This window comes from Podarcis pityusensis (assembly GCF_964106645.2).
Source record: "Podarcis pityusensis genome assembly, chromosome: 3".
In the NCBI taxonomy this organism is placed as follows: domain Eukaryota; kingdom Metazoa; phylum Chordata; class Lepidosauria; order Squamata; family Lacertidae; genus Podarcis; species Podarcis pityusensis.
The window spans coordinates 23500915-23513389 of NC_138026.1; the positions used below are offsets into that span (position 1 = coordinate 23500915).

The 12475-nt window shown below is 44.3% G+C and overlaps 1 protein-coding gene across 1 annotated transcript in view; it reads right to left on the reverse strand.

Moving 5' to 3' along the window:
* MYOM2 (myomesin 2) overlaps positions 1 to 12213 on the reverse strand; it is an 85799-nt gene extending 73586 nt beyond the window's left edge. The window contains exon 1 of the mRNA XM_080998928.1: positions 12095 to 12213. The gene's annotated coding sequence lies outside the window, so the exon portion shown is untranslated. The remainder of the gene's footprint in view (positions 1 to 12094) is intronic.
* Between the last annotated feature and the right edge of the window lie 262 nt (positions 12214 to 12475).

Consider the following 12475-nt stretch of genomic DNA (forward strand, 5'->3'; position numbering starts at 1 on the left):
TCCTACCTGAAGATGCAGGGACCTTCTGCATTCAAAATAGATGTTCTGCTACTGAGCTACAGTCCTCCGCCTTCAGTAGTCCTATGGAAAGTTTTCCAGGAGGAAGAAAAGATACCAGCAATAGCCTCCTCAAAGTCTCCTCTAGCTGGACTTTCTCTCTACCCCACCATCACCACCAAGGTCACCTAACATCAACTCCTCTATGAGCAGGGTCCTGATGATTTTTTTTATCTTGCTATTGTTTATTGTGGGGTTGTTGTTTTTTTAAAAAATGCCACTCATAGGCCACTTTGGATCAATTAGTTTTCTGAGAGCTAGAATATAAACCATTACAATAAATACACACTAGTCTTCTGTCTATTGCCACACCCCTTTCAGATGCCTCAGAGTTCCATGAGCGTTGAGGTTACATTCGTCCACACTCCTTGTCATATGGAACAGTATTCTAATTTCCACCAGCTTCAACTTCATTGAAATATTCTCAGTTTGCAGCAAGGCACACCCATCTCAGGAGATTATTGCTTCATCTTTCTCAGTACAGAAAAATGCTCAGTCGTCAGCTAGCCTGAAACCACCCACAGCTTTGTCTACTTTGTGCTGCTGGAGGACCTGGATTTGGAACAACTGCTGTGTGTCAAAGGAAAGGACACTCACAGGTCCTTCCACACTGCTGTTTTGTTGAGGTTGTTTTCTATGGCATGTTATTGACACAAAGCCTCTCTTCTTTACTGAGGGGAGGGGTTGTGAACAGGTCTCGCTTCCCGCGCTTCGCAGGGGGTGTGGATGGCCCACTGCGTCACAGGAAGTCCCAGGCCTGCATCATGCCCTCAGCCAACCAATCCAGCAGTTGGCTGGAGGATGTGATTTGCCGCTCTTAAGCAAACGCGGGACAGTGGCTCAGCCTGTTGGAGTGAAGTATAGTCTGTTCAGATCCAATGCCTAAGCCAATACCACTCACATTCTGTAACAAATAAAGTTGTGGCCATTTTTAGCCCATTAACCTAAAATACTGGTTTCCATGTGCAGTGGCAGAGCTTCATGCTCCAGAACCGGGAGGCAGAGAGCAGGTGGGGGTGGGGCTGGCACGCATCGTGGGGGCATGGCGTACATCCTGGGGGCAGGGCTCATCGACCGTGGGGGCATGGTGCCCAGCGCATGTGGGGGGCAGCCGCGATAGCACCCCACCAGGATTGCGCTGCCGGGGGCGGTGCGCTCCCCCCGCACTCCTCTTCCTCCGCCAGTGTCAATGTGTCTTATTTCATCATAAAGCAAGGGATGGGGCTTCAACTCACAATAATAGTGCCTTAGTGATGGATTTGTTCTGATTCAGTTTGCTACATCTGAATTTCTATTGAGAAAGCTAAGGGTGCGACAAAATTGGGATGAAAATAAACCTGAACAATTCCATATAAAACATTATGGGATTTCAGCTGGAAGCTATGGGAATGAAGTTGGGAATGAAGCAGTATGGCTGTCCCAAGACATTTGAAGGTGCAAACGGTACTAACAGGGTCATTTGTGCCCATCCAGATAGCACCACAAGCACAACTCATTCTGAATGTGCAATAAAATGGTGTCTGCAGAGCCACTAAAGGAAATGCGCCTTCCAGTTGCCATCTGACAGAAGCCAGCCTTTTTTCTTTCTTTCTTTCTTTTTGCAAAGGAAGGGAAATTCTATTAAGTCGGAACGATAGCTCACTCACGAAAACCCCATGCTTTATAAATGATGCATTATTTCACATATTCGCCTCACCTTTCCGTCACCCCCTTCCCTCTTAAGTCTCATCTGTGTTCAGATGATGAGTCTTCAGGAAAGGGAGCTTGTCGTTTTTAATTCCCTGCAAAAGCACTCGGCTTATTTTAAGTGCTGTTTAAATCACCGTCGTCATAATGCCTGGTTGGGTTTGGGCATGAGTGATATGGGAAAGCTTCTGGAAGCAACGTCGCCCACCGCTTTCTGACCGTGGGAGACTTCCTACTGAATTAGCATTAAGCTCATTCCCAGGCCTTAAAAGAATCCCCTGTGCTAGCACAAATCCTGTCTATTTCTGCTTAGTCAAAATCCAGCTGACTACTTTTTGTGAGGGTGTAGTGTCCTGCCTGTCCAAAGTCCACCTGAAATTGTAATTGGATGGAAGAGGTCCTCACTTCCTGTCCTAAGCATGTGGGTCGCGCTGCTATAAGGAGCGGGGCATACATAGCACTAGAGGTGATTGGGTTACAGAGGTGGCCAATGTCTGAAAAGAACCCTGAGCCAGAACTTCAAGATCTTACTTAGGTCAGCATCCACAGGGATACTGCATCTGAGTCTTACTCTCACTAAAGGAGGAACTTGATAGGTACTTGACTCTCTGTGAGAGACAGGGTCCTCAGGTGCATTTCTCAGGCATCATGCGTGCTCTACATTTAAAGCACATGGCTTCCCCCTGGGAGCTGGGAATCGCAGCTCTGTGAAAGGTAAGCTGCACTTCCCATGATCCTTTGGGGAAGTCAAGTGCTTTAAGTGTATGGTGGGTATAAGCCTCAGACTGCTGCAAGAGGAGATGCTGCAAGATCCTCTGAGAAACAGAGAAGATCCGCTGCTTCCCTTGATTCTTTTGTGGGGGCCACATACAGAAGGGCAATGAAATGAGCAGAATTTTCAAGAGCCCAATAAAATCTAGCCAGAACCTCAAAATAGCTCACATATTCAGACTCCTGCCTAGCATAAGCAGATATAAATAGGCTGCAATCCCAACCCCGCATATCTGGGAGGAAGCCACATTGAATTCAATGGGATGTATTTCTACATAGACATGGTTAAGGCTGCAGATTTCGTTACCAGCTATTTTGTTGTACACAAACAAGGATTTCAGTTCAGAAGGAAGATGGGCCTGACATATTATTATAAATATTTATATATAAAATATATTCTTATAAATATATATCTTGTTTCCAATAATGTCTGTAGCATGTAGACTTTCTTTCTTTCTTGAACATGAACATAACATACAGTGAGCATAAAATACAACAATACAAACAACCAAATAAAAGACTTCCTTTACCCTGTATCTGACCTCCTTATTTACTTCTTATAAACTGTTTCCTTTATGAATAATTATTAAGATTTTACTAACTATAACTTAAATATCCACAAAGTCTCCTGCAGACATTAATTGAAACAAGTCCAGGTGTAGCAGGTAGACTTTCTATACAGTAAGACTATGGTCTTATTAAACATTTTGGAAGTCTTTGAACCCAGTCAGTTCAATGCAACTCTCTAGTATTACTCGTGCAGTGCCACAACACAGGTTCTGACTTTTAGTTGCTGGTTTAGCCTAGGATGTATTCTGTCGATTCCTAAGGATGCTTCTAAGAACCCTTAAAGTCAATTCCTAAGCAAGTTACACGGAAGTATGTGCCTTTGAAATTGTTCATGATTCCACCAACCAATGAAAGAAATTCACCATGAGGTCATTTCCCCCTCATCATTTTGACCTGATGATGCTTCATGAGATTTCCATTGCCACAATGTAAACAAATCTAATTTAATCACAGAAAAAGTTTGATCCTCAGCATTGGTTAAAATACAGAGCTGACATGGACATGTTTCTTAAGTTGTTTGTAAAATGCAGAAATTGTCCATGATTGCAGCCCAACTGGCAGGCTGGAGAGAATGGGCACAAGATAAACATTTACTTCAAATCCATACCATTGTTACAGGAAAAACCCTGATGGAATAGAAATCATGCGTAATAAATGTTTTCTTTAAATTTTAAAGGGGGGAAACAAAATACAGGCCTCCCTGCTGCCCCCCATATAATCATTATATTCTTAAATCAAATGCTTGCCCAGGGTATAATATAAAAGCTTCTACACATGATGACTATGTTCCTCCTACATGCTGAGAATCACAGGAGCAGAGAGTGTGGTTGCACTCAGGTCTTTCTTGCATCTGGTTGGTCTCTGTGAGTACAGGATCCTGGATTAGATGGGCCTGATCCAGTTGGCTCGTCTTACGTCTCATGTTCTTACACATGATGCAAATATAGCTCGATGACGAGTGTACAGTGCTGCTTGCACCAATATCCCCAGTGAAGACCTCCTTTCTGCACTCCTTTCTGCACATAACCATGCCAAGCATGTATTGATAGAGCAGACCATGGTGCTGTAATGCTTAGATCTATTCCAAGCAAACAGAGAACGCTTCAAGACAAGGACATTGTAAGTAACCAGTCTTGCAATTGTCTTCAGGTACATAGGGAGAGTTTCAGGCATGGATCTCGCTGAGTCCTGGCCCTAACTTGAAATGTCATGGATAGAACCTGGAAGCTTCTACATGCAAAGCAAATTCTGTACCACTGAACCCATTCTCCCAGCTTTTGCAATATACTAAGGAACTGTGGAGGAACCACAAGTTCCTCCACATTATTTTATGAATAATGTGAACAAGTCCACGATCCCTTTATGGAAATACAATGGATCAATGCATCCAACCAAATGGGGGAAAATCAGAACACTCCAGTTCCCTGATCTCTGCATTGATGCCAAGTCAATCTTGAAGTTGTTTATGAATGCTTCATCAGAACCTGATTCTGTCCAGAATTTTAATACAGAATCCAATGGCTCAGGAATTTTCAATTCTAAAAAAACATGTTCCCCTGTACAAGTACCAAACCCTTTAACACTTAACAAAAGTTACAATTCATAAATTTACTACTTCATTGTGTTCCAAGAGCAACAGACTACCTCAAACAAAAGATGCAGACACATTTGGATGGCTTCAAACTCTTTTTTTGTTTTTAATGCTCTCAAAAGCAATATATACGAACCCACCCTCCCAATACAAAGCTCAGTGGGGATCTTGTCTAAAAGACTGGCCTAGAAATATTATAATACAGGACTGAAATAATTGGCAGTGCTGGGGAATGGGTGGAGAAATTAAGCCATGGATCATCCAGGGTGAGGTAAGCAAAACCGCAGCAATAGCATCCTGGCGGCGGCTGCAGCACTGTTGCATGTTGGGAGGGGAAGGAGCCAGGTGGCAGTGAGGTTGGAGCTATTCAGATGCACTGAGAGAACACAGTCCTTGTTACCATAAAGCACCAATGCTGCAGCAAGCAAAGGCTCTAGCAGCTCAGCCAGCTGCTTGTGGCTGGAAAGCCAGACAGGATGTTTGTGACTGTTGCCATGGGAACAAAGGGGCAGTCCATTCTGTACTGAGCACCGGATGTTAGCTCAGTGTGTGTGTGTCATATGACCCGTACTGGATGTACTTGGGAGGAGTTTCTTCTTGCTGTTGTTGAGTGCAGACATGATTCTCTGTACTGATGTAAGAGGCAGAAATAAATGATGTAAATAGTTTTCTGTCTGCTTCTTTCCCCTCCCTGGGGACACCAAAGGGGAGAGAGGAAGAACGGTGTGTTCCTCTCATACATCTGAGAAGAATCGCCGGACCTCGCCTGCTTATCAGCAGAGTGGAGACGCGGGGAGGTCGACAGGAATATCTGCCGGTGCCTACGCTGTGGCACATTCCTCTGACCCAGGCAGAATTCCAACAGTGGCAGCCTTCGGATGGTTGCGATTCATCGGACATCTGCATGAGAGGCTGGTGGATTGTCCTCCTCTGCTCCAAGGAGGAAGAGAAGCGTCTGAAAGAAGCCAGAGGCTCCACAGACAGCTGGTGGAAAGAAGAGGTGTTTTCCAGAGCAACAAAGTTCAAGGTATACTGCATTTCGGGCTAAAAGTGTGAACGCAGGAAGATTAATTCCCTGGTTCACGGAGCTGCGTTTCAAAGAAAACAAGAGCTCCGGAGGAAGAGGCCTGCAGCTTGAAGGCTGAAGCCTGCATTCCACAAATTTTTGTGGTAGATAAGATGTCCTATTGAAATGCATTGTTGCTAGGTAACGGTCCTGGAAAGTTACTGGCAAAGGGGCTGGACTCTGAGTGTGAGCCTGGGAAAGCGAAACAAAATCAGAGAATGTTTTGGCTACAAGGTTTACGAGCTCTTGGAAGGGACTTTTCAATAGCAGCCTGTGTTTAGCTGCCAGGTGCAAAGAGCGTAAACAATTTGCAGATTGCTGCGTGAGAAAGGAAAAAACAACTGTTGGATTTTACAGTTTGTTTGACATTGTGAGCTGGAGGCTTGGCTTCAAGATGGATGCCAAGAAAGGGGGAGGTTTGCCTTGCCCACCTCCCTTAACCAATGACAATTATTCATCTTGGTCTGTAAAGATGAAGGCCCTGCTGCAGAATCAGAGGCTTTTTGATGTAATTGAAAACCCCATCCCTGCAGCACCAACCAGAGGTTGGGAGTCACAGAATGTAAGGGCCAGGACTGCTATAATTCTGTGTGTCTCAGATGATCAGTTGGTGCATGTTCAGCATTTAGAAAATGCGAAAGAGGTATGGGACACGCTGCGTACAACGCATCAGAGAGATGCTGGTTCTTCAGCGTTGCTGTATTTTGAGAAATTGACCAATCTGAGACTTGCGCCTGATGGAGATGTTCAAGCGCACCTGACAGAAATGAAGTTTCTGCGTCAACAGATGGTGGAACGCAATTTTCGTCTTCAGGAGGAAGTGTTTTGCTTCATGATGATAAACAGCCTTAGCCGCACCTACAAGGTTGTTGCCAGTCAGCTTGGTTCCCTACCGGCCGCGCAGCTGACCGCGGAGAGAGTTTGTGCTGTGGTCCTGAATGAACACGACAGACTTGCTGCACTGGAAGAAAAAGACAGGGGGAGGGAAGAACAGAGTTCTAATTCCCCCACTGCTGATGCTACTGGAGAGCATGGTGTAGCATTGAGTGCTGTCCGATGCTACAATTGTGGACAGACTGGGCATCTACAGCGAAACTGTAAGAAGCCGCGCCAGTCAAGAGGAGCAAAGAGCAGCTCTACGAAGCCTCAGGCGTCAGGCAAAAGCCGTACCAAGTGCCAGGTGAAACCTGCAAAGGCTATGATGGCGAAAGGAACCACGCCAGATGTTGGGAACGCATTCATAATCGACACGGGCTGTACAAAACATTTGTGCCCGCACAGAGGACTGTTTTCGACGTTGAAGAAGCAAAGCTTCACTGTGAAACAGGCCAACGGTCAAGAGTTGGAAGCGACTGGAATTGGGACTGTGTATCTTGAGAGTCTGAACTTGACTATAAGTGATGTTTACCTGGTTCCAGAACTGAGATTTAATCTGCTGAGCGTGTCGCAGATTGCAAAGAAAGGACTGAAACTGTCCTATGATGCTAAAAGCTGCAAGATCTACAAAGATGGAGAACTGTTTCTTACTGCCAAAGAGAAAGATGGACTGTATTTGTTGACTTTTGATCAAAGTGATTACATGCAATGTAATTCTTCTGTTTCTAACAAAATCTCTCTTGCAGGTGTGACCAGTGTGAGCACCAGGAAGGTGACTAAGACCATGAAGGTCGACAGAGCATTTCAGCGGGTGTATGCTGATGTGATTGGTCCTCTAGAACCATCTAGAGGCGGTGCACGATTTTACCTTGTGTGTGTGGATTGTTTCACTAATTATTCTTGGGTTTATTTGATGGAGAAACCGCAAGAAACTTTAGAAAAGTTTCAGGAGTTTTGTGACAAGGTTAAAATTATGCATGATGCTAACATTGATTGTCTTTTCACAGATGAGAAGCAAGTTTTTCTGTTACAGAAGTTTCAGAAGTTCCTGGATGGAAAAGGGATAGACCACAAAGTGGCTGTTTCGACCGAAGCGTGGAACAGGGGGGTCTGTGTAAAAGTGAACAAAGAATTGCAAAAGGGGATGAATGCGCAATTGCTGAGTTCACATTTGCCACATGAATATTGGGCCGAATCGCTAGCGTCCTATCTTCATGTGTGGCTGAGAAAAGTCTCAACAGAGTTGGGATGTTCTCCTTTTGAGAAGCTGTTCAATAGAAAACCTTCTGTTGCCTATTTTAAGGTTTTCGGGTCTCATGTGAGAACAGAAGCTCCAGGTGGTGTAAAGAATGCCAGAGGCATTTTTGTGGGATATGAAAAGGGTCTCTACAGAGTAATTTTGTCTGAATCTGGTCAGGTGATTCTCACAAAGTTCCTAGAGAGTGCTCCAAAGCAAGAGCGGATAGTACAGACATTTCCCACAGGAAACGATTCTGATGATGATGATGATGATGAGTTTGATCTTATTGAGTTCAGTAGTACTGATGATGACAGTGAGAGCTCAGAGAGTTCAGTTGTAACAGTCATTGAGAGGAAATCTCACACAATGGATAGACCTTCACAGGTGAAGGAAGAACCACTGATTGCTACTGGTTCTCAACAGAGTCCAAAGGTTGAACCAGTGAGCACAGAGGATCAGAACCTCTTACGTAGGTCTGAGAGAGCAACGAAGGGTGTACCACCCAAGAGGTATTCAAAGGAGTTTGCTAACCTTGCATATGTTGCTATTGTAAACGACCAAGGACAGATTGAAGCTGTGTCTGAGTCAGAGACAAAGGCACAACAGAGAGTTGTTAACCGAGGTAATGCGAAGTCACACAACCAGAGAGGTACATTGGTTAAACCAGTGGCGGGTAGTTCCAAGGGTGGAACTGAAACAACAGGGGAATGTTATAAATATAACAACTGTTTGTTTTCTTCTCTGGATGACGCTTTGCTCGCGGCACACATTGATACTTTAGGGGGAGTATGTTGCCATAAAGCACCAATGCTGCAGCAAGCAAAGGCTCTAGCAGCTCAGCCAGCTGCTTGTGGCTGGAAAGCCAGACAGGATGTTTGTGACTGTTGCCATGGGAACAAAGGGGCAGTCCATTCTGTACTGAGCACCGGATGTTAGCTCAGTGTGTGTGTGTCATATGACCCGTACTGGATGTACTTGGGAGGAGTTTCTTCTTGCTGTTGTTGAGTGCAGACATGATTCTCTGTACTGATGTAAGAGGCAGAAATAAATGATGTAAATAGTTTTCTGTCTGCTTCTTTCCCCTCCCTGGGGACACCAAAGGGGAGAGAGGAAGAACGGTGTGTTCCTCTCATACATCTGAGAAGAATCGCCGGACCTCGCCTGCTTATCAGCAGAGTGGAGACGCGGGGAGGTCGACAGGAATATCTGCCGGTGCCTACGCTGTGGCACATTCCTCTGACCCAGGCAGAATTCCAACAGTCCTGCCCTTGCTGCCACTTCAGCCTCCCGGTAAGCAGTGACAACACTGCAGCTAGGGAGCTATTGCTACAGCTCTGCCTTACCAGATGAATCTGCAACTAGCTACTCCACCCATCCTGCGAATGCACACAGGCACAGACCAAAAGAAACATACAAACATGGCATACACACCATGAATTACACATGCACAGTGAGGGGATGCAGCTGGCAGGTGGAAAACGTCTTTTTGCCTTTCTCTCTCACCTTAATGAGACACCTGCACAGAGATGCTTTCACACAGCGTGCATTCAAATTACAGAAATGGGACAGAAGTGTGTGCACACATACATAATTTATTTTATGCACTTACAGACTCAATGGAGAAAAACAAAGCAGAAGGAAACCTTCTCTTGACCTTTTTCCTCCCTTCTCTCGCACAAGCAAATGCCTCCCCAAGACCATAGCCTCAAAGGATAAAGTCCCCTCTCCTCTTTGCCCTGAACGTGGAAACAGAGTTCATGGAAGCCATGAAGGGAGCTGACAACAGCACCTGGGATTTGGTGTGGCTCCTTGCCCCATCCTTCTGCTTACGTCCCACCAGTGCATCCCACTGCCCACAGGGATTGGCTAAGCAAAGGGAGTTGCCTTGCGTAGCCTTGTGCATCATTTGCTGGAAACTGATCAAACCTCCTACACGCAGTCCATGTGTGTCCATCTGCCTTTTTTTTATTTTGGTGAGCACAGGAGTTGGGTTGACACACCCACATATTTTCCAAAACTCAGCAACCATTTTGGCTAGCCATACTTATATAGAACAAATCAGTTAAGAGTATATAAATGGTTACAAGTTACATATGTTGGGAAGCAGTTGTTCAGGAACACATTCATTATCTCAGGGGTGGATAACCTATGCCCACTCCCCAAGATGCTGTTGGACTCCAGCTCTCATCAGTCCCTGGCCAGGATGGACTGTGTGGCAAATTGTAGCCCAGCAACAACAGGAGACCCTAAATTTATCCACCCCTGCCTTACCTGTAGAACTTCATATATATATATATATATATATATATATATATTCTTACCCTAATCTGAATAATGCATAGGATCATTTTATTGGAAGGCTCTGATTTTTGAAGTACCTAGCAAAACCTTTAAAAATTGCAGCTAGTTACTGTTACATTCCAATCTACCCCCTTTTAACAATCTTATGTATTTTACATTCTGTAACTTTTTACTCTTATGGTTGCTCACAAAAGTCAGTTAACTACAATCAAGCGTGCTGACAAACTGCTGCAAATCATGGCCATCTTGGTCCCACAAATCCATGGCAACTTGATACGGGGGCACCTGAAAGTTTTATCACTTAGGTCACAGCCCTCTAAAGTCCCAGGGGATGGAGGACTTTTCAGGTCTCCTTCTCCATGGATGGAAGGAGTGGGCTGCCCTCAAAGAGAGAGGGAGAAATCTGCTTTTGACAGCTTCCAACTTGTGGCTGCAGAAAAGGCCTCCGCTGGTGCTTCTCCAACATCAAGCTCTAACATCGGAGGGGACAGTGATGTGCAGGGCCTTCCCAGGGCATTTTGCTGCCCGTGGTGGATCAGCAAACAGTTCCCTATCACCAACCTCAAGTAAGCATATATAGTACCAAGGCCTCCCAAGTTATTTTGACACCTGAAAACCCCATACACAAATCTTCCTTTCCCTGGCAGTAAAACTGCAATGACAAACTAAATAATAAACATTTCACTGCCCCTTTCATGACACCCAAAATCTGCTGCCTGAGGTGTACATCTCATTCTGTCCTGAAAAGTAGACCTAACAATGATAGAAGAGGCTGTGGATTCATGGCCCCTTTCTTTCTCACAACATGCCCTGGAATGGTGGTGGTGGGGATTATGCCATTGGGAGAAATGGGAAGGAAAGGTTTTTGGAACAGCAAGAAGCAACAAAAGGCCAAATCACGGGGGGGGGGGGTTGTCATTCCCCCCCTCCTTTCCAGCATGGCATAGGAAAAGGTGGCCTTTCTGAATTGGTTTCTCCCTCCCCTATAGGAATGCTCTGCCAACTCCCTGCATAGAAAAGGGACTTGTAGCAGATGCCCTGTTAAGCCTGAAGATCCAAAACACACTTTGAAGACACCCTGACCTTTTCATTGGATAGTAAACAATGTGAAACGAGTGAGATAGCAAAAGGGAGTCCGTTTCAAACATTTCAACTTCTATTATCCCGTCCTACGGCGCCTCCATTGACTCATGCGCCTCCTTCGTCCAATTCCACTGTTGCTTTCTAGCAGGCATCATTTCCAGAGCAAAAAAAAAAAAAGATTTCCAAAAGCCTTTCCTTCCACTCTCACTCTCTCACCAGTCATGCAGAGGGGCTTGCCAAAAGGCACAAAGAGAAAGCAAACAGTAAATACTCGACAGAATCAACAGCCAGAATTCCATTTTTTAAGAAGTAGGATTTGAAATATATGGTAAACTCTAATTTAATGGATGTTTTCTGCCAACATCTTTTCCCTTTCTTTTTTTGTTCAGTTTGTTATTCCTAGACAAATACGTGCTACATCTTTTGCCCAGCATCTAATGTCTTCAAATTGAAGGAAATAAATATGAATAAATCATTAACACAGAAATAAATAAATATGAATACAGTTGCATGTGTTTAGCTCAAAGGAAGTATCTATTCTATTCAAGACCAAGAATCCAGTATTCCTTTCACTGATGTGCATGTTAAACCCCTATTCAGGGGTTGGACTCTAAGGCTGCAGTTCGTGGCTGCTTAAGACTTATTGGCTTCAATGAAGTTTAAGCAACCTGTGTGCAGGATTGTGGCCTTAGAGGGTGCAAAATGAGGTTGAAAAGAATGTTTTTTTAAAAAAAATTGCCCAATTTTTCTCCATTTCTTAAAGTCATCACTTTCACAGAGGTGGGGGAGGAAATAGATTTTCTCCAAATCTGAATAATGCATATAATTTTTTTAAAAATGAGCACAGACTTACCTAGAGAGATGTCAAAATGGCAATGCAGAGAGGAAGGACAGTCTTACCCAGCTTACCAAGCCCTAGGCTGAGGAAAACAAAAATAATGTCTAAGTCTAAGGGAAGGCTACTGCCCCCTTCCCTCCCATTTATGGGCAGCTAGGATGCTATATATAGAATCAATTGAGTTGCTCTCACAAACCAGTGATGTGTCTAATAAGGATTAAAACTATGATTTAAGTTAAATGAGCATTTACAAGAGGCCATATTTTGGAAGCTTTTCAGTACGATTGTATAATCCTTAAACGTGAAAATTAATTGTTGACATACATTTAAAGTTTTTATTATTTATTATATGCAAAAAAGGTAATAAGGAACAACTAAAGAAAAATGATTTTGTAA